Source organism: Thermobia domestica, chromosome 3 (genome assembly GCF_964235325.1).
Source record: "Thermobia domestica chromosome 3, izTheDome1.hap1.1, whole genome shotgun sequence".
Taxonomy (NCBI): Eukaryota; Metazoa; Arthropoda; class Insecta; order Zygentoma; family Lepismatidae; genus Thermobia; species Thermobia domestica.
In genome coordinates, this window is record NC_137456.1 from 300,886,476 (window position 1) to 300,908,713 (window position 22,238).

The window sequence follows — 22,238 nt, forward strand, 5'->3', positions numbered from 1 at the left end:
CAAAGGACCCCGCACAATCTTTACGGAAATTAAATTTCGGTGAAATTCCTTGAAACCGTGTTATGTTGTAGATATAATGTTCCTGAGAAAAAAAGTCTGAATGGACACAACCATAAATCATTGGCCGTTTGGCCACCACAAGGCCGCTTTGAAAAAAAAGCCGAACTATATTCGAGATTTCGGACAAAATGACAAAAACCGTGATGACGTAGATATTGTGATTCCGACAAAAAGTCTTAATGGGCATAACCACCAATCACTGATTTTTTGGCCACTGCAGGGCAAGTTTTTTGAAAAGAGCCAAATATAGTTATATCCTGAATTTCAATGAAAATGACTGAAACTGTGATATGTTGTAGAGCACAACCACTCAATAAGCACAACCAAAAAAACACTGACCGTTTGGTAACTACAGAGTCACATTTTTGCAAACAGCAGAACTTAACGTTATTTTGGATTTCATTTTAATTGCTTGAAACCGTGATAAGTTGTAGATATAGTGATCTGAGAAGAGGTCTTAATGGGCAGAGCCACTAATTACTGACCGTTTGGCCACTACGAGGCCACTTTTGGAAAGTTAACAAACATGTTGATGTTCTGGATTTCGATAAAAATGACTGAAACTGTGATATGTTGTCGATATGGTGATTCTGAGAAAAGTTCTTAATTGGCATAACCACTAATCACTGACCGTCTGGCCACTACGAGGCCACTTTCTGAAAGTAACCAAAAGTGGTGATGGCCTATATTTGGATAAAACTGACTGAAACTGTGATATGTTGTAGATATTGTGATTCTGAGAAAAGGTCTTAACGCGCATAACAACTAATCACTGACCGTTTGGCCACCACGAGGCTACATTTTTGAATGTAACCGAAATATGTGATTTTCTGGATTTCGGCAAAAATGGCAGAAACTGTGATATGTTGTAGATATTGTGATTCTGAAAAAATGTCTTAATAGGCACAACCACTAATCACTGACCGTTTGGCCACTTCGATGCCACTTTTTTGAAAGTAACCGAAGAGGATGAAGCTCGGAATTTCGGTGAAAATGACTGAAACTGTGATATGTTGTCGTTTGATTCTGAAACTGATTCTAAGAAAAGTTCTTAACGGGCAAATCTACTAATCACTGACCATTTGGTCACAACGAAACACCTTTTTTGAAAGCAGCCGAGTCGATGATAACGATATTCTAGTTTCGGTCAAAATAACTAACCGTGAGGTGTTGTAGATATTGTCATCCTGAGAATAAGCATCAATGGACACATCCACAAATCATTAATCGTTTGGTCACTACAGGGCTACTTTCCTGAAAACAGCCGAGTATAACGATATCTAAATTTCGGTAAGGTTGAGTAAAACTAATATATGTTGATGATTTCATCATGTGGAAATGTCTTCATGGACACAATAATGGAATTATGAGCGTTTGGTCACTACATATACAGTTCTTTTTTATACAGCTTGGTATAACGATATTTTGATTTCGGTGTAAATGAATGAAACTGTGATGTGTTGAAGATGTCGTTATCCTAAGAAAAATGTCTATTGCTTTCCAGGGTTTGCCTTTGTCCCGCAAGATAAATGTCTGAATGTTGTCTATTTTTAAATGATGTTGGCCTCTACTCTCCCCATCTCTCTTCCGGGTTGTGGGATACTACTTTTCAGGTTTTCTTACAATTCTACCAAAATTACAGTACATCCTTACCTTCTGCTTTTTTAAAAATATAGGCCTGTAGGTCCGAATGGTTGGTGTTTGTATCCATTGAGAGTTTTTCTCAAGATCACAATATCTACAACATATCACAGTTTCAAGCAATTGCACCGACATCCAGAGTAACGTTACCTTCTGTTCTAATTTAAAAAAAAATTGGCCCTCCAGTGGCGAAACAGTCATTCATTGGTGGCTGCGCCTGTTGCGACTTTTTTTCAGGATTACAGTATTTAGAACATATCACGGTTTCAAGCAATTCCACCGAAATCCAGAATACCGTTACATTAAGCTCTTTTAACCCGAGAATGCTAACGTGTAAATTTTACGAGCAAGTTGTATTATTTTGATGTTCACTCCCCTCGCCCGGCGAAAATGGATTCGTCTGCTGAGTTCCGTTCTCTACTAAGCCTGCATTGTTGGGCAGAATTTACTTTGCTCAGTTTCCGGCTGTATTTCTATAGGAACTCGATAGCCGCTCGTAAGATTTACGATACGTTAGGAATAACGCTTGGATTTTTGTATATTGTTTACTATTCTTTTCTACTTCTAGAGTGAACTTACAGATACATTTTAGTGAAAGTATTGGTTTTATTTTATAGTATTTATTCAAGGAAAGTTAAAAAATGAATCGAACGCGTATTGATGGTAGTGACCTTATCGAGACTTATAATGCAATGAAAGGAGACGTTTATGCAATGGACCAAATGTGTAATCAGATGTCGTGCAGACGTAAGACCAAACGATGGCCCTTGTGTGTCTTGTTTGGGATGATAAACATAACCCTGGTTAATGCATACGTCATTTATGTTCTAAATGTTGTGAAAATGGGTCAAAAGCCTCTTTCTACAAGAAAATTCGCCATGAATACTCACAGCAGTCTTATTGAGCGATGGCTCCAAGAATAGGTTCAATACTCAAATTTGCCACGAAAACTCTGGCAACCCATTGCTGATATCCTGACAATACCGGTGTCATAGAAAAATGTTGTCCAGTCCAAAAACAAGCCTCGCACAATTTGTGGGGTTTGCCCATAAACCCAGAGGAGAATGACGTCAATGTATTGCACCCTCTGCAACAGGCCAATGTGTTGAGAATCGTGGGAAATGCTGTGTGTACTGCGCGGAAAGAGTTTGAACAACCACACTGGCTGCAAAAATGTTCACTAATATGTATTCTTACCAACTGTAGTTATTAAAGTTCCAGTTTGTAAAAGGATATGTATGTAGTTAAGTTTTTGTAACCAGTCGTAAATTTTACGATACGTTAGCTTTAACGTAAGTTTTTGAACATGTTAGCTTTCCAGGGTTAAAAAGTGGTCCTGTAGTGGCCAAACGGTCAGTGATTAATAGGGTTGGAAATTAAGTCTCTCTCTCTCACGATCACAATAACTACAACATATCAGGTTTCAAGCAATTCCACCGAAATCCAAAATGATGTTACCTTCTGCTGATTGCAAAAATGTGGCCCTCTTGTTGCCAAACGGTCAGTGATTTGGGGTTTTGCCCATTGAGATTTCTTCTCAGGAACACCATATCTACAACATAACACGATTTCAAGCAGTTCCACCGAAATCCAATTTTCGTCAGGATTCGTCTTTGGCATTTCGAAGGGGCATTGACACTGCAATCCTTTTCTCGCAAAAGCGACAAAACCCATATTTTATACTTTGAAATCATCTGTGCATCAGGAGAGTTTCGTTTCTTTAATGTGATCCTTTTAATCAAGGGGATCCCGTTTTGAAAAGGAACCCTTTGCTCCCTTAACATATTTTCCTAAATAAAAAAATATCTGTCGATTTACTTTCGGTCTAATATTTGTGCGCCAAGTTTCAAAGAAATCGGATGAAGATAACCCTTTGCGAAGATATTTCCTTTACACTTTCAATTTTTAAAGTTGGAATTTGTTCAAATTTGTTTAAAGAAAACTAGGTATAATTCCCCTTAATAGAAAGCTATTAATAGAAAACCATTACTGTAATTTACCTATTATTTCTGTTTCTGATTGTCATCACAAATCAGCCACAGTAGAGGTACTTTACTCAGCTATATACTCTGTACTCTTTCAGAACTAAGCAAACCGGAAGATGAAGCTCCTCTAATATTAGAGTGGAATGTTCTACAAAATATTCATAATTCATTGTCCTTATTTCTATCAGTACTTTTGCCAAAGACTCAGAGCTACACGACTAATAGAACTAGAAATTGAAGATTTCATACCTTCTTTTCTCTCAGACTAAAAGACTTCTGCATTTTGCTGAGAATGTCATTCTTTTAAATGTAAACTCCCTATCTCGGAATAATTGTGGCTACTGGATGTTTCAAGATAATCGGTAACGGAAAGTGTAAAGTTTGTCGACTCTCAAATCTCAACAGTTTGTTAAAAGAGATTTCACTTTTTATGTTGTTATTTCTTCATTACAAAACACTTCTTGTTGGTTCTATTCATGGTGAATTATTGAACTTATTATTGAATTATTGAAAATATTCGTGCAGCTAGATCATCCAATGTACCCCTTCTTATCCCATAATCGTGCCTGGTAAAAAGACCACTTCTCTCTCTTCTCGTTTCCGTTCTCCCGTATTAAAATAAAAAAATGAGCATAATTCTATTTTCAAAATATACATATATTAGTATCAATAAAGTGAAATAATGAAAATGAAACGAAACGAGATTCATAATTAATGTAGGGAGAAACTTAAACACTTCAGAATGAAAAATTGAAACGAATAGATATCTGTTAGAGGTACAGAAGTGAGACAGAGAGAGAAAAGGAGACAGAAGAAGAGAAAGAAAAGGAATTACACATAAAAATATTTGACATAGGAAAAGAACTTAACATTATAATGTTCCGTTTCTACAAGTCCATCAGTAATATGGAAATAGCGTTTGTTTTTGCTTTTTTTTCTAATATTTTTCAGAACTATTGGTATATATAGAGAATGCTTGAAACATTCATTAAGTCACTTTCAAAATAAATGGTAAACTTGGTGATCAAATTAAATAATTTCCAGTGACACTAGAGTTCCGAGACACATCTAGGTTCTTGTCAAAGGTTTAACGTACACCCTTTCTTTCCCCGTGGTTTGGATGCAAATTTTGTAGTGTTCATTAAAGGTACTGATCCAACATACATTATCCTCTTGGACAATCACCCTAGAGGAAACCAGTTCAAATCTTTAATAGAGGTGCAAAATGAACTTGATACCTTCTACGCTTCACGGCCCACCAAGTTCTGCCGCGAAGGAATCCATGGCCTACCAGAACGTTGGCAGAATTTCGTCGATGCTGATGCGGACTATTTTAGATCTTCCAGGTACAAGTGTGTTAAAAAGAAAAATTGCTCAAACTGTAGCATATTTTTCCGCAATAACTTTGTTTCGTTACGAATGATTTTTTCTTTGAGTGTTCTTGGGAGAACGAAGTTAGTATCTAATATTTCTTTAAAATTTTATACAAAAGTAATGAGAAATGCAGATGAAATAAGCGAAAAATAGAAATCAATAGCAACGTTCATCTCCTACCAACGTAGTATTACAAAGTCCTTATATGTTAATTAACTCAATTAACTCAGTTAATTAACTCAATTTGTTGTTAACATACAAATTAAATTAAATGAAATCTTTAAGTTTTACGTCCCACTTTAATGCCGGTTATGCTAAAGGAGACAGTGATGATGAGAAATGAAGAAAATGGTGGAATGAAGAATGTGGAGGAAACGGGAGTACCACCGAGAAAACCTACGCACACGGTGTTATCCACAACAAAGTTCACTTGGTGCGAGTTGGGATCGAACCAAAGACCCATGCACCAGAGGTGAACGCTCTAGCACTGAGCCACCGCTGCCCTCTACATCGAAATTAAGTTGCAATATAACAATTCTCTTTAAACAACCCAAATCGGCAATGTGAGTTGAAGATTAGCCTATGCTTTAGTTAGCATGAAAAGGTGTAAAGAGCATAACCTAACTATGTGGCCGAGTTGGTGTCCTCCCCGCTGGTCTAGTGGCTAGCACGTGAGCCTTTGGTACCCCAGAGTTTTTCAATTATGAATTTTTTACTAATTATACTATATTTCTTTTAAAAGTGCAATCAATACGTTTGTTTATTTAATATGTAGTCATTGTGGAACAAAGTTCTCATTTTTATATTTGACAATAAGATCCCCTCTCACCTGTTTCAAGACCAAGTCATATTACTTTTAATAAATGCCAAATTACCATTTAATCAACAAAGAGAAGCTGTTCTATTAACTCTGGTAAACAATAATAATAATAATAATAATAATAATAATAATAATAATAATAATAATAATGATAATAATAATAATAATAATAATAATAAGAAGAAGAAGAAGAAGAAATATAATAAAGCATCTGAATAATAAAGATGTTTTTTCACGCTTCTTTAAAATTTCTATGGGCTTCTCGTTTCTGGATATGTTGTTTTATAATATATAATGCAAAAAGGCTTCAAAAAGCAATCTGTCAAAAATTATTTGTGTAAAAAACACAAACGTCTTATTAGTTGTTCTACAAAGAACTAAACAACTGACTTTGTTTCTTTTTGCTCTTAAACACAATGCTACGATTTACAAGGCACAGACAAAAGTAGAGAACAACGTGATATTTCGCCTAAGGGCAACTTCGATGCTAAACTGAAGACTGCCATTCTGTAAATATATTGCATAGCTATCAATAAGTCACACTCGCAGGTTCTTTCCAAACGATTTGGTATCCAGGCTAATAAACTACGTTGTTGTAGGTAAGGGATGAGACTCTGAAAGACTGATAAGTGATGGAGCTCAGAGCCGTTCCCCTAGAAATTTCGTTGTCCGGGTCGAAGTAGAATTCAGCGTCCCCCGACACTCAACTTACCAAGCTTTGACTTTTCCTTTCTGTGCTTTTATTTTTAACATATAAGAGAAACATCTTTTTGTTGTTATTCTACGCTGATTTTATTTACGAAGCTGCTCGGTCAGACCATTACAACAGCCAAAAGCAATCGTTATGTATTCTTTAACAAATAAGTGCTGCTCTCAAAAGGCTTATTTCAGACTTGTTTTTAAACTTGATAAAATTACCTTGTATACAAATCCATTTGCAGAATAATTATGTTAAAAGCATGGAGTTGATTTTCCTATGTCAGGGGGACCATTGTTACACATAGAGTTTGTGGACGCGCGTGGTAGCGTTGGAAAGGTCCGGGTCCCTTGAGTGCAGTAGTGTCAGAAATCAGGCCCAGGCCACGAAGCAAAGGAATGGGGTCCTACGTTATGCGCTCGGGTCACTTCTATTCACCTTTTAAACATGAAGTTGTTTGGACAGGATTGGAAGCATTTGAAAGCTTTTGATGCGTTGAGCACAATTGTGATATGAGAAATCGATCCCTAGACTTGAACCCCAAGAAACGGGATACTGAAGTTGTAGACGCGCATCCCTTCTATCCCCTAACAAAAATGGTGTTTTTGGACGCGATTGGTAACATTGTATAGCTCCTAGTCGTTTGAGCACAGGATAATGCCCGAAAATGGTTCCTGGCTTCAAAGCTCCAGAAATGAGGTTCCGAATTGGATCAATATCAATACCTGATTGCGCAAGATAGAACAATATTTAAAGCTATATGGATGACTTTATCTCGCGTAATAAGATACTGAGATTGAACCACAGCAGTAGGTTTACATCACAACCTAATGTTTTGGACCCGGATCTGATTTGTGACATCACCGCAATGCTAAAGGGACCAAGACGTCTCCTATCATTAAAGCAAGTCAACAATAATGGAATAATTGGTGAAATGAAATGTGGGAGGAAGCGGCAGTACCCTGAGAAAACCAACCGTTACGAGCTTGTCCACCACAATCTTACTAGGGCGGGAATCAAAACAATAAGGAGCCTATGCACCAGAGGAAGGGCTCTACCACTTAGCTACCGAGCCCTATGATTAAAGCGTCAATGATAATAGAGGACTTGGTAGAATGAAAAGTGGGAAGAAGCGGGAATACCCTCAAAAACTCACGAACACGATCTTGTCCACCACAAACTTACTTGGCCAGGGATCCAAACAATAAGGACCCAACGCGCCAGAGGACGCGCTCTATCACTGCCCCAACGTGCCCAATAATTCAAGCAAATCAATGATAATAGAAGAATTGGTGAAATGAAAAGTGGGAAAATGTGGGAGACCCTGGGAGAACCTACGGATACGATCTTGTCCACCAAAAAATTACTTGGTCGGTGATCGAAACAATAAGCACCCCACGCACCAGAGTAAGCGTTCTACCACTGAGCCACCGCCTCAATGATTAAAGCAAGTAAACGGCAATAGAAGATTGGTTGAATGAACAGTGGGAAAAAGCGGGAGTAACCTGAGAAAACCCACGAATACGATCTTGTCCACCACAGCCTTAGTTGGCCGGGGATCGAAACAATAAGCACCCCACGCACCAGAGTAAGTGCTCTAACACTGATCAATCGCGCCCAATGATTAAAGCAAGTCAACGATAATAGAGGAATTGTTAGATTGAAAAGTGGGAAGAAGCGGGAGTGCCCTGAGAAAACGCACGGATACGAACTTGTCCAACAGAAACTTACTTGGCCCACCACGGATACCACGGAAACCTGAGAAAAACCACGGATACCAAACTTACTTGGGCCACCGGAGGGTGTGCATTACCACTGAGTAACTGCGCAAAATTATTGAAGCAAGTCAATGAAAATAGAGGAATTGGTAGAATATAATTTGGGAAGAAAAGGGAGTACCCTGGTAAAACCCACGGATACGATCTTGTCTACCACAAACATACTAAGTCGGGGACAGAAACAGTAAGGACTCCATGCAAGAGAGCAAGGGCTCTACCACTGAGCTACTGCTTTCAATGATTACTTGGTTGGAGATCAAGACAATAAGGACCCCACGCGCCAGAGGAAGCGCTCTACCACTGACCCACCGTGCCCAATGAAGAAAGCAAGTCAGTAATAATAGAAGAATTTGTGGAATGAAAAGTGGGAAGAATCGGGAGTACCGTTAGGACACCCACTTATACGCTCTTGTCCACCACCAATTTACTAGATTGTGGATCGAAACAATAAGAACCCCAAGCACCAGAGGAAGCAATCTACCACTGAGTCACCGCGCCCAATGATTAAAGCAAGTAATTCATAATAGAGGATTTGGTGGAATGAAAAACGGGAAGAAGCGGGAGTACCCTGGGAGAACCCACGGATAGTATCTTGCCCACCACAAACTTACTTGGCCCACCAGAGGAAGCGCAATATCACTGAGCCGCAGCGCCCAATGATTGAAGCAAGTAAATGATAATAGAAGAATTGGTGGAATGAAATATGGGAGGAATCAGGAGTGCCCCGAGAAAACTTAGGGATACGATCTTGTACACCATAAATTTAGTAGGGCCGGGATCGAAAGAGTAAGGACCTCATGCACCAGAGGAAGGGCCCTAACATTGAGCTAACACGTCATTGATTAAAGCGGTAAAGATAATAGAGGAATTGGTGGAATGAAAAGTGGGAAGAAGTGGGAGTACCCTGAGAAATCCCACGGATACGAACTTGTCCAACGTAAACTTACTTGGCCCAACAGAGGAAGCGATCTACCACTGAGTCATTGCGCCCAGTGATTGAAGCAAGTAAGTAATAATAGAGGAAATGGTGGAATGAAAAGTGGGAAGAAGGGGAATACTGTGAGAAAACCAACTTATACGGTTATGTCCACCACAATTTTACTTGAATGGGGATTGAAACAACAAGGACCCCAAGAACCAAAGGAATAGTTCTACCACTGAGCTGCCGCGCCAAACGATTAAAACAATAATTGAAACAATAATTACCCCACGCACCAGAGGAAGCGCTCTTCCACAGAGCCACCGCGCCTAATCCTTATAGCAAGTGAACAATAATAGAGGAATTGGTGGAATGAAAGTGGAAAGAAGCGGGGCTACCCTGAAAAAACCCACGGAATCGATCTTGTCTATCACAAACTTACTTATCCCACCAGAAGAAGCGCTCTACCACTGAGCCGCTGCGCCCAATGATTGAAGCAAGTGAATGATAATAGACAAATTAGTAGAATGAAATATGGGATGGATCGGGAGTACGATGAGAAAACCCTAGCAAACGATCTTGTCCACCACAAACTTACTTGGTTGGGAATCGAAACAGTAAGGATCCAGCGCACGAAAGGAAGCAATGACTAACACTGACCGACCGTGCCGAATGATTAAAGCAAGTCAGTGATAATAGAGGAATTAATGGAATGAAAATTGGGACGAAGCTGGAGTAACGTGAGAAAACTCAATTATACGATCTTGTCCAACACAAATTTACTTGAATGGGTATTGAAACAACAAGGACCCCAAGAACCAAAGGAATAGTTCTACCACTGAGCTGCCGCGCCAAACGATTAAAGAGCCAATAATAACAGAAGAATTGGTGGGATGAAAAGTGGGAAGAAGCGGGAGTAAACTAAGAAACCAAACAGTAACGATCTTGATCACCACAAATTTACTTGGCTGGGGATCGAAACAATAAGGACCCCACGCACGAGAGGAAGCGCTCTACCACTGACCCACCGCGCCCAATGATTGTAGCAAGTCCATGATAATACGAGAATTGGAGGAATAAAATGTGGGAGGAAACGGGAGTACCCTTACAATCTCACGGATACAATCTTGTCCACCAGAAAATTACTAAGCCGGGGATCAAAACAGTAAGGACCCCAGAGTAAGAGCTCTACCACTGAACGGCCGCGCCCAATGATTAAAACACCAGTGATAATAGAGGTATTTGTGGAATGAAAAACGGGAGTACATTGATAAAACCCACTGATACGATCTTCCCCATCACAAACTTATTTGGCCAGAGATTTAGACAATAAGGACCCCACGCACCAGATGAAACGCTCTACCACTGACTCACTGTTCAAAACGATTAAGGCAAGTCGGTGATAATAGAAGAATTCGTATAATGAAAAGTAGGAGGAAACGGGAGTACCGTGAAAAAAACCACTTATACGATCTTGTCATCGACAAACTTACTTGGCCGGGGATCCCATGCACCAGAGGAAGGGCTCTACCACTCAACAGCCGCGGCCAATGATTAAAGAGCCAATTATAAAAGAGGTATTTGTGAAATGAAAGAGAGAAAGCGTCCAAAGCCTTGTATTTATACTTCTACTTATACTTCTATTGTCACTGCCTATACTTATGCCATGAATATTCTATTACCTCTACTTATACTTCTACTTATAAAAGCACTTCACAGTAATCTTTCTAAATGGAAAGAATTCTTTCTATATCATAAATAAATCTTTCTGAAAGCCTTGATGCTTGTGAGATTTGATCTGACACGAAGATTTGATTTTGGATATTATTCTGTTCATTGCTGCATGTCTTCCAACTATATATCAAATACAGTATAACACTTTGAGCAAGGCTATGCGATAATATGTAAAAAGACTATCACGTAACAGTTTCAACACAATAACTGTGTCTTCATCAGACTTCCACTTCTTCTGGCTGCTTGGGAGTTGATCATCACTTATATACTCTCCGAAGATCAACATTTTATTTGGTTCCACCCCTTCATTAAAAAAAATACTTCTGTGGCTTTCACTTTCACTTCTTAGCTCACGTGTCCAATTAAAAGTTTACTTTTTTCGCTGGTTACATTCTGAAATCTAATTATTTTTAATGTTCTTATTATTTTTATCTTTCTTTCTTCCTCCTTTTCATTTCTTCTTCTTTAAGTAGAATCTTCTCCCACTCATTATTTATCGAGAATCCTTAATTTGAAATCATCACTTTGTCTCCTGCCATCATAATCTGCCTGCCTTCTTCCATTTTCTAACCAAAGTTTTGTTCTCTACTTCTATGTCCTCTGCTCCTTCTCACCCTATTCTGTGGTTTGTCTGTTTCTGATGTTTTTTATGTTACATTGTTATCCCATTTCAATCATATCATCTTGGTGCTGTTTTATCCTTTCTTGCATTTTCATTTCTGTTTCACATATGTAAATTTTATTACACTCCACGCATCCTGGTCTGTATAGTACTCCCTTTTGATCTTTGTTCGCTATTGTTTTTCTCTTGGTTTTTCTGACTAGATCAATTATTCTGCTTCCTCCTCTCCTGTACGCACTAATTCCTGCTTTCCGAAGCATTCTCTTTATCTTCTCTGTTTCTTTGCCTACACTGTCCATTCCAAACCATTTTTTGTTCTTGTCGTTTTCCTCTCTCCCTCTTGCTATGTTTCTTGTTACCCTATCCTCTTCGTACTATCCATTTCTCCTCAGTTGTGTCCAGAACTTCTTTAAATCTGTTTTCCTCTGTTCTAAATTTGTGTTAGATCTCCTATTATTTCTTCCATGTTTTTTTATGAAATTCTTCTTTGTACCCTCATCCACATCACTTCGTTTGCGGCAATACAATCGACCTCAGTTGTGTCCAGAACTTCTTTAAATCTCTTTTCCTCTGTTCTAAATTTGTGTTAGATCTCCTACTATTTCTTCCATGTTTTTTTATGAAATTCTTCTTTGTACCCTCATCCACATCACTTCGTTTGCGGCAATACAATCGACCGTTGGAAACTCTTTTCGGTACCAGGATGTAATAAACTCTCCTCCTTCCGACTTCTTTATTTTCATATCTAAATAGTTTATCTCATTGTCTACTTCTATTTCATTTTCTAGTCTTATCCCTTTCTTTTCCCCTTCCACGTCTCATATGAATTTCTCCCGCTGTCTTTTCGTTCCCTTCCATATTCTTCAAAAGTCGTCCACCTAACAGCAAAAATGGAGCAGCTTTCTCATTCTCTTTCTAACGTATCCTTGTCCCTTCGATTCATTATTATATCTGATGGTACTGGACTCAAACCAGATCCTAAATCAAGTCCTCCATTGATTTTAACAATCCTGTCTCTGAATATACAGTATCCTTGCTCCCACAATGCCTCTAATGCTTCTCTTATCTTTTTACTGTCCCAATGTTCTATTTTATTTTCATCCATTTCCTATCCTACTATTATCAATATTTCTTCTCTCCCAAGGTTCCCGAACATACTCTTAACATCCAGGCTAAATACCACTGTGCTCTCATTTCTTCTTCCTAATTTATCTATGATCCTCTTAATTTCTTGCTTACTCTGTACGCTCCTACTTTCTTGCCCTTCACTCACTGCATCGACTATCCTCTTAAACTTTTTCCCACGGCTATCCTCTCACTGCCTACTAAGCAACTTTCCCTCTTCTGTCACTAACCTCCTGAACACATTCTTCTTGCAGTCCTCTATAATATTTTTTATCTCTTTTTATTGTCCCATTTCCTCCACATCTTCATATGTCTCGTCGTTCACATCTCTATGTTTTTCTTCACACCATACTCTATCTATCACAACTATAGCTCCCCTTTGCCTGATCCACTACTATGTTCTTTCTCGCTCTTATCCGTTTCCTTCCCATTTTCTTTTTGTCATTCAGATTGCCTCTTTGTCTTCTTGATCTTTTATTTACTATATTTACTAGTTTCCTCCGAATCTTGTATAAGTCAAATACTATCAGATATAATAATGAATCGAAGGGAGAAGGAGAATATAGAAAGAGGATGAGAAAGACTGCTTCAATTTTGCCGTTATGTGGACGACTGTTTAGGAATATGGAAAGGAACGAAAAGGCAGCAGGAGAAATTCATAAGAAAAGTGGAAGATGAAAAGAAATGAATAAGACCGAAAATGAAATAGAAGTAGACAATGAGATAACTATTCAGATATGAAAATAAAGAAGTCGGAAGGAGGGGAGTTTATTACATCCTGGTACCAGAAATAGTTTGCAGCGGTCGATTGTATTGCCGCAAACGAAGTGATGTGGATGAGGGTACAAAGAAGAATTTCATAAAAAAACATGGAAGAATGAGTAGGAGATTAACACAAACGAAGAACAGAGGAAAACAGATTTAAAGAAGTTCTGGTCACAACTGAGGAGAAATGCATACAACGAAGAGGATAGGGTAACAAGAAACATAGCAAGAGGGAGAGAGGAAAACGACAAGAACAAAAAATGGTTTGGAATAGACAGTGTAGGCAAAGAAACAGAGAAGTTAATGAGAATTCTTTGGAAAGCAGGAATTAGGACGTACAGGAAAGGAGGAAGCAGAATATTGATCTAGTCAGAAGAACCAAGAGAAAAGCAATAGCGAACAAAGATAAAAAGGGAGTACTATATAGACTACGATGCGTGGAGTATAATAAACTTCACATAGGAGAAACAAGAATCGAAATGCAAGTAAGGATAAAACAGCACGAAGATGATGTAAGATTTGAAAGGGACGCCAATGCAATATACATGCATCAGAAAGAGACAAACCACAAGATAGGGTGGGAAGGAGCAGAAGAGGTCATAGAACTATAGAACAGAACTTTGGTGAGAAAATGGAAGGAAGCCAGGGAGATTGTGATGGTAGGAAACAAGGTAATGATTTGAAATTTAGTATTCTCGATAAATAAAGAGTGGGAGAAGATTCTGTTTAAAGAAGAAGAAATGAAAAGGAGGAAAAAATAAAGTATTAAAAGGAAAATAAGAATAATTAGAGCACAGAATGTATCCAGCGAGAAAAAGGAAACTTTTAATTGGACACGTGTGCACTTAAAAAGTGAAAGTGAAAGATACATAAGTCCTTTTTTTTATTGAAGGGTCGGAGCCAAACTAAAGTTGATCTTCGGAGAGTATAGAAGTGATGATCAACTCCCAAGCAGCCAGAAGGAGTAGAAGTCTGATGAAGACACAGTTATTGTGTTGAAACTGTTACGTGATAGTATTTTTACATATTATCGCATAGCCTTGCTCAGTGTGTTATTGTGTATTAATATAAAATGGAAACAATGCCTGATAGAATAACTATATTTCAATGATAATATTGAGAGGAACAACCGAATAACAAATAGCGGCAGACAAACACACTACATACCTCATTGATTCCTATTCCACAACTTTCGTAGTTTCTATCAGTCACTCACATATGACATACCGATGATTTGTTGACACCTACCAGATCTCGGATGCTATATTTTACACAAAACAATATTTATGATCCTGAGAGGAGTATATAAATGTATATACAACTGCTTTATTTTATTATTAAAATTTTATTTTAACTTTTCCAGCATTTGGGAATAGCATTGCAACATTTCCGCAAATTCTGAAAATGTTGGTAAAAAAAATTTTCCGAAAAAAATCCAAAAATGAGAAAATAACAAAATCTTTGTCTTATTATGTTAGTTTAGTTTTATTAGTAATTGAACGTTTTCTTTCGAAATCTTGAAAAATGTAAATTGAGAAATTTCATTAATGCCAATATTTAAATTAGAAGCATAAGAAAATAAAGCTGTTGTAATTATTCTTGAAAATTAATAATCTGTAGTCATTTCGTTTATGTGCGTTTTAGTCGTTTATTCATGGTAGTACATTAATTAAAGACCTTTTACGGATGGATAAACATGTATCATATTGAAGCGTTTCTTTTGAAAAAATAGGTGTCTTGAATGAAACTTAATTCTTAATTTGCTCTTAGATCTGGTGAAATATTGTTAATTTTAATCAAATTACTTCTTAGAAAAGAGCAGTAGGCACATTTCACTAATACTTATGCACTGAAACATTAAATTATTATTGATACTCTAATACAGGCTTTTGTAAAATCTTTATGTACAAAATGTTGTATGTAAGCAAATATACGATAAACGTTTATAGTGCGATAAACGAAAGTGACTATTTTGTAACTTAACAACTCTTGAACCACCATAAAGATCTGAAATAAAATTCAACATAGACGAGGTACGGGCCTGAAATATTTTTTTTGCCATTTCACTTTCAAGGTGCAACTTGGAGGAAGCAAGGAAGGAGATATATATTGAAAAAGTCGAATCCATAGAACACGGGGCTGTTGAGATGAACAGTGACACTTCTGATGCAACTTAAATCCAAATTCAGAACTCAAACTTTGAGGAAGGGGTAGATATATAAAAGTGGTCGAAAAAGACCGATATTAGTGGCCAATGCGTAGTTTTAAGGGTCGCTGGGAAGAACAGTAGGGAATATGATTCCGCTTAAACCCAAATTCAGCACTCCAAATTCGAGGAAGGTGCAGCTATATAAAATTATAGGTAATGCAAAATATTAGTGTCGAATCCGCAATATTCGGAGTCGCGGAGATGAGCAGCCATACTTGCGGTGCAACTTGAATACAAATTTAGCACTCCAACTTAGAGGAAGTGTTAGATGTATACAAATGATCAATATTAGTGTCTAATCCGTAGTTTTGGGGAGCGCTGAGAGGAAGAGTGACATTTCCTATGCCGCTTAAATCCAAATTCTGCCCTCCAACTTGCGGGAAGAAGATATATATGTATAAATGATCAACAGTGATCAATATTAGTATCGAATCCATAGTTTTCGTTGTCGCTGAGTTTTAACACTAGAACGGCAGCTGGGTCATTTTTGACCCATTTCAAACTTTACGTTTTAACAACTTTTCTATTTTCTTAGAAATCGGATCGAATTTTTGTGACTTTTACTCGTTCTCTTGAAGAAATATTTGTACTAATTACCACTCTTATCCACACTTTGCCTTTTGAAATAACAAACAATTATACTAGAACGGCGGCGTGGGTCAATTTTGACCCAACTCTTATGTTAGTGATATTTTGTTGCATTGTAGCAACACTGCTGGTTAGCGTCTTTATCTTGCGACCGTTCTTTCTCATAATTTTCTACCATTCCACCTCGTGTTCAAGACCAGCTTCTTAGCAATTTTGTCAGTTTAGTTGGAGTTAGTAATACTTTAGAAAGTCTGTAGGAGAATCTCATTATTTTCGGACTGATGTGCTATTTCAAACACTCATCATAAGCAAGAAACTGATGACACTTGATGAAATACTTGCAAATTTCAATGACATAAGTGAGGCCGAGTGTGATGCTGAATGCGTTGATATTTTTTCAGATGAAGAGTACCTGCCGAATAACAACGAATATGATGATTCAGATGAAATATTGAAAGAGGAAGAGATAAGAACAGAAAACCATACTTCTGCAAATAAGCGTCGTAAAATAGGTAAGATTATTATTATTATTACTAAAAAACACAAATTATATGTCTTACATCGTAATAAAATATTCATAATAATTTCAATCATTTTAGCAAAAAAAAAAATTGCAAACAATTTGCATGCTGTTGTAAAAATATATAGCTAGCGTTTTTTTAATCACTATGTTAAAATGTTTCATGAGAAGACGTTTATAGCTCAAAGAAATAATAATAAATAAACCACAGCCATATTCGATCCACTATTGGATGAGGCCTCTCCCCGAAAGGAGGACTTGGTCTACCTCTCCCACGCTGACCAGACGGGTTGGGACAAGGTTCCTATATACCAGACGGGTTGGGAGAAGAAAGCCGAAGCTCTCACTGTGATCGCCACTATATGACCGCCCCGCTGGTCTAGTGATGAACGTGGCGGAGTACGGATTGAGGGATTCCGAGTTCGATCTCCGGCGCTGCCAAGAATTCTTAGACTACTAGCCTGTGGCGTAACCAGAAATTTCAAAGCTACCGAAACCAAAAAGTTTAGAGGTCTAAATGGGAGACAACTTACTTTCTCGTATGTTTGGATAAATTATATTTCAACCAAAGAATTGAATCTCTAAAGGAGTTGTTCGAAAGAACAGGTAGTTTGCCATTCCTTTTATGTCAGAGCTTTCATGATTAGAACCTAGCATATCTTATTTAGAAAACAATCACTCTATACTGACTTTTCCTGGTTTGAACTAGTGCAAGTTTACGACTGTGTATGCTATTTTAGGTTATGTCAGGTTGTGTGTTTCCACAAATTCTACATAGGGAGAGGAAAGTTATAGATATGCATAGATGAGTATTACAACGATATTAGTAAAATCTTTTTTGTGTAATACGTCACGTTTTTTATTTGTGAACAATGTTCTTGTATGACCCTTCTGTTTGTAGAGGAGTGACTGAACTTTGTTCTGTGTAAGACTGCAAGTTTAGATGTGTGTAGATTAGGTTAGTTTAGTTCAGTTGGGTCATGCGTTTGAACAGACTATCTAAGAATAATAACTATCTATGAATTAGAATGATATATAACATTACTATATAATAAACTAACATTGTATATAATACATTTAATAATATCATTCTATCAATATTATATTCATAAAAAATAGCAAGTTTCTTAAATTTGTATTATTGGCAAAAGACACACTGATCAATATAGTAAGCTAGAGTTCAAAGAACTTTTTTGTTTTATTGAATGAAAGTCACGTTTTATTATACAATAAATATTAGTGGCATAGAATACAAATATTTAATAAAAATGGAATGGGTCATTTTTGACCCACTCCCGCCGTTCTAGAGAGTATCAAAACACTGCCGTTCTAGTGTTAATAGTGACACTTCCGATGTCGTTTCAATCCAAATTCACCATCACAAAGGAGAGGATGACATGTACAAGTAATTGAAAGTGACCGATAATACTGTGACTTCGTAGGTTTTAGAGTTCCTAAGTTCATTGGTGGCAGTTTGGTATTCTTTGTGTACGTAATGAAACGTATTCTCCCCCGTGTGAGGAAAGAGTATTCTGCTAGTATTTAATAATAATGAAAAGTTTCCCATGTTAAATCCTTTAATATATTTCTCTCTGCTCAAATTTTGCATTTCTGCGGTGTATATATGCATGTATCAATAAGATCATCTCTCTTTTTGAGTTGTTCGAAAAATATACAAATAATACAGAGGATTTTTACCAGATATCAGGAAACTAAAAGTATAATTAAAATCTTTTGCATTAATTATTTCCTCAGTTAGCAAAATACATTGTTTATGTGCCGCAGGCACGTTACAGTAAATGAAATTAGCATCACGAGAAGAAAGGGTTTTTAAATTATATTTTTAAACTGTTGTTAATACATCCAAACAAAGTATTTTATTTCAAATTGGTTTTAATTTCCCACTAATTTTATAGAGCACAAGGAAGATACGTATCATCATACCATATATATATATATATATTTGATTTTACCATACCGCTAGTAACAAAAATGATTCTGGGCGTTATAATAACACTTCATTGCCATAAAGCAGAAACTTGATAAGATTGCTTAACAACGTATAATTTAAATGCATCCACGATTGAAATATATTTATATTTTAGTATCTTTTGTAGCATAACAATATTCTATCACAGTGGTAACTTTAAAGCAGTGGTGCAGATATGTTTGTTACCACAAATGTCCCTATTCTAATACAAGAAACAACTGTACTCAATGATCTTAACAGTAAGCTAGTAAATACAGAATAGTATTGATTTTAAAAGCATACTGAAAATTTCAATTTTCCCAAATTGTTCTTTTTTCAAATTTCCGAAACTGCTTTTTACCCGTATTTCCGCTTTTATTCCAGGCCTTCACAACACTATTCAGGAAATACCGTTCCATATCAAAATATTTGACTAAAACGGGAACCAACTTTTGACCTTATGAGCAGAATTCCCACAGTTTACCTCTAACCGAACGTTAACACGTATCTCTGTGTCTTCTTAAATAAATATAATTCAATATCCAAGATAATGACAATCAATATGCGCTGCAATTGCGTTTCTTCTTTTGTCTGGCTTATTCTACTATGGACGCAAGAACTATGTTCACTGTCTTTTCTGTAACTGGGGATGTTCTACGTACGAAAAAAATAAAGACGCAAGTGCTCACACTTATACATAATTTCGATTTATCGTATCATTAAGTATTTCAGTCAATCTTACTTTTATTCTTCTTAATGTCATTTGAAAACATCGTATTACACATAAAATATAGAAAATAATGTATTCACAATTGTCGCTTAGCGGCAGGTTGAGTTGGGTACTCCAATCTGACATTTCTCGTTTAGTATTTCTGTAGATACACGAATTTATGTTTAGAATATTTTACCTGAAAACATCCATCGGCATTGCGCTCATTTCCAGATTAGGGTGTACATAGTATATTTATGTGCCAAGTACAGCACCATGCTTGCGTATGTGGGTATGGGGAGCACTCAAAAAGCTCGTTCACCGAAATTAGGTGGGGGATAGCTCGGTAAATTAGAAACTTACCAGTGTATCTAAACGTCAAAGAGAGGCATTGAAAACAAGTCATACGAAAGCTCAAAACTTCTACACGAATGTTTCTCGTTTATAGGATTTTAGTTTGCAATTTGGCTGAACACTTCAGAAATTGAATGTATAAAGATTCTTACACTCAATTTTAACGTCAGTGGTATCTTCCTCAGCAACTTAGTATGTGGAAGAAGTTGCAAGGAATAACTGAAAGGATACATTAACATTTGCTTGTACCCTAACGACGCTCTGAATACATGAAGAATGACCATAAATACGTACACAATATTATACGGTTCAAACTTTCACAATCTGAGAAGAAAAGTTAGTGGTAGGACTACTTGGCAAAAATACTTAGCTAATTGAACCGAGTGGATGTCAAAATAACAAAACTAAAAGCTTAACGCCTCGTTCTTCTTGGCTAATGTAACGGATTACGTAAGTGAAAAATATTTGTTCCAAATGTTCAAACTAACTATTATCACAAAACTAGGTTACAAGAGCAAAGTATGATTTAATCGACGGCTGCTCGGTTATTAGTATCAAAAGGGTTGTACTTGCCAAGACTTGCCTTACTTTCAACTTCATTCGGACAGTGAAACGAGTATGTGTTTATTTCTGATTGTTTTCATTCAAAGATTTATGGTCCTTTCTCTCCGGCTTTTACTGTATCTAATCAGAAGACTTTGCTAGTAGTGGAAGAATAGTTGATGTGTTATAGGCGCAGGTACAGTGATACCAAAACCTTCAATTCAACTTCTATCTACTATAAAGTAATACTTTCAAATTTAGTTTGTTGTTACATGGGAAATGTTAGTTTCTCTTTTCTCAGTTTCCCCTCTAGAAACGAGATGCAATAGTCGTGCTAATATCATCAAATAGAAAGAGAATATACAGATAAGTCTTATTGACACATTATCAAAAACATCTATCCATAATGATATTTGATTATGTTTTTGGTAACTTATGTTTATTCTTCTTTATTAAATTACAGTTCTCGATTATTTACAGTATAGCAAGGAAACATGAATGATATGTTACCTGGTTCGAAAAGAGACAACTCGTGTTCCTTATATCTCGTTATGATTTTATTACGCATACAATGTTGGTTGACCAAAATGCGCAAAATATGAACGATTTTAACGTTTTCCATATGTGACCTAATGATGCAATGTCTTTCTTTACAAATCAAACTATTACACGCTAGATATTTCGTTTTATTTTCATAGATAGTCTTTTTTTGGAATCCGTTTATCGAACTTCGAAACCAATAATATAAAAACGGAAAACGTGCTGTTGGCTTTAATATGTAAACGACAGATAATAACAATGTTTTTTTCTGTAAAAGAAAATGAAATATACGATGATTTGCGCACGAAGAAAATTTTTGCAAAACAAAGATAAGAGTCAAATCACACCAAACGACATTTCATAAATTTTCAGTAAATACATTAAAACTGAAAAATAACAAAAGTGAAAGTAATGTTGAGGTGAGTAAATTAAAACATTCAGAGATTATAGAAAATACTGTATCATGTAAAGAGAATAAACTTTGAATAACATTGGTTTGGTATATGTGAGGTGAAAAAGTCACTTTGTTACTGCCTCATGATATCAATTACTCTCTAGATACTAAATCGTGCCTCTTCCCGATCTTTATTTGTTGTCCAGGCTTGTATTTTTTTCAGTTTGCAACATACATCTTTTGAATAAACTGGAGAACTTCCAAAACGGCGTTTTAGTTTCACCAGTGCATAATGATTTTAGAGAAAAGGGCGGAAGGGGGGAACATGTACCGCAACTCCCTCCATAAAATGCTATGCGCCGCTATGATTCAACTCTGAAACATGGTTATTTCGATACACAGAGTACTAGTTCCCCTAATATGTCTTTAACCGCCGTTGATATATCTCAGTTTTTGATCTAGGCAGACTCAAAGTTACAATTTTCTCGATTTCGGCATCCCGTAACTTTGAAACAACGCGTTTTTCGCCCTGTGTTTATATGGATTTATTTTATTGTTTAGCCATGGAGAAAAGTGGAACTTTTCCTGAATCAACTATGAGGAGGTAACATCGTTTTACGCATACAGTTATATCTTTTTCTCAAATGGCACTAGTCAAAGTATTACATATTTCAAATCACCATGTTATACGAAAACTTAAAATATCACATTTATTATTCAGTGTTGGGAATTAAGGATGTTATAATATTACAATCATCGAAAGTTTGGACGCCTCTATTACACAGACAGTACAAGGAAGCCTGACAAGACAATGCACATCGAGAATTCCTTAGGGTTACACAGTATGATTATGGCTTGATTTGTTTTCAATGAATAGCAACGAAGTTACAAT